Source organism: Mirounga leonina, unplaced genomic scaffold (genome assembly GCF_011800145.1).
Source record: "Mirounga leonina isolate KUSES-001 unplaced genomic scaffold, KU_Mleo_1.0 Mir_127, whole genome shotgun sequence".
NCBI classification, from domain to species: Eukaryota; Metazoa; Chordata; class Mammalia; order Carnivora; family Phocidae; genus Mirounga; species Mirounga leonina.
In genome coordinates, this window is record NW_023270316.1 from 57811863 (window position 1) to 57812704 (window position 842).

Consider the following 842-nt stretch of genomic DNA (forward strand, 5'->3'; position numbering starts at 1 on the left):
GGACTGTGTGTTGTTTTTCCCATATAACAAAACCAAAGAGTTATTTGGTTCTTTATATCTTAAGATAAGCCATGTAAAAAAAGTATTTCTTAAAAATTCAGTTCACTATATGCAGTGGGTAAAATTGTAGATTTTTCTAAAAATAAAAACAAACTTTTACAGTAAGTTATATTCTTCGTGGGTACTATTGAACTAACATCTAAGACTCAACCTAGACAGATGCTGTGTAATACATTTAAACTAATGTTTTTGTAGTTAATGGAAGGGCTGTTATTAACTCTAAAGTTTCCAAGGAGCATAATATATTGTTTTTCTGTGAATGTCTCTCTCAAAAATGAGGCATTTCAAGTTACAGTGGTGATTCTTAGATTTCCAAGGTTACTTCCTATCTGAAATAATTTAGAATCCACCACCATTAAAATATCTAAGATAATTTTGGGGTGCCTGGGTGGCTCAGTTGGTTGAGCCCCCTGACTCCTTGATTTTGGCTCAGGTTGTGATATTGGGGTCATAGGATTGGGCCCCATGTCGGGCTCAATACAGAGTCTCAATGTGAAATCTGCTTCTCTCCCTCCCTCTCCCTCCCTCCCCTTATGCCCCTCTCCCTACTTGTGTGCTCTCTATAAAATAAATAAATCTTAAAATATATATATATGTATATATATAAGTAATTTCAGTGTAAATTCAAGACCAAAAAATTTCAATTCTGAATTTAGGAAGTTAGAATTTTTAGTTTCACAAACCCATAAACAACTTGGTCTAGGAACCAGTTCTAGTCTAAAAAGCCATTTAATTCCTGGCTCCTGGTTTTATTTCAGTAATATTGTAAGAGCTTTAGGCGA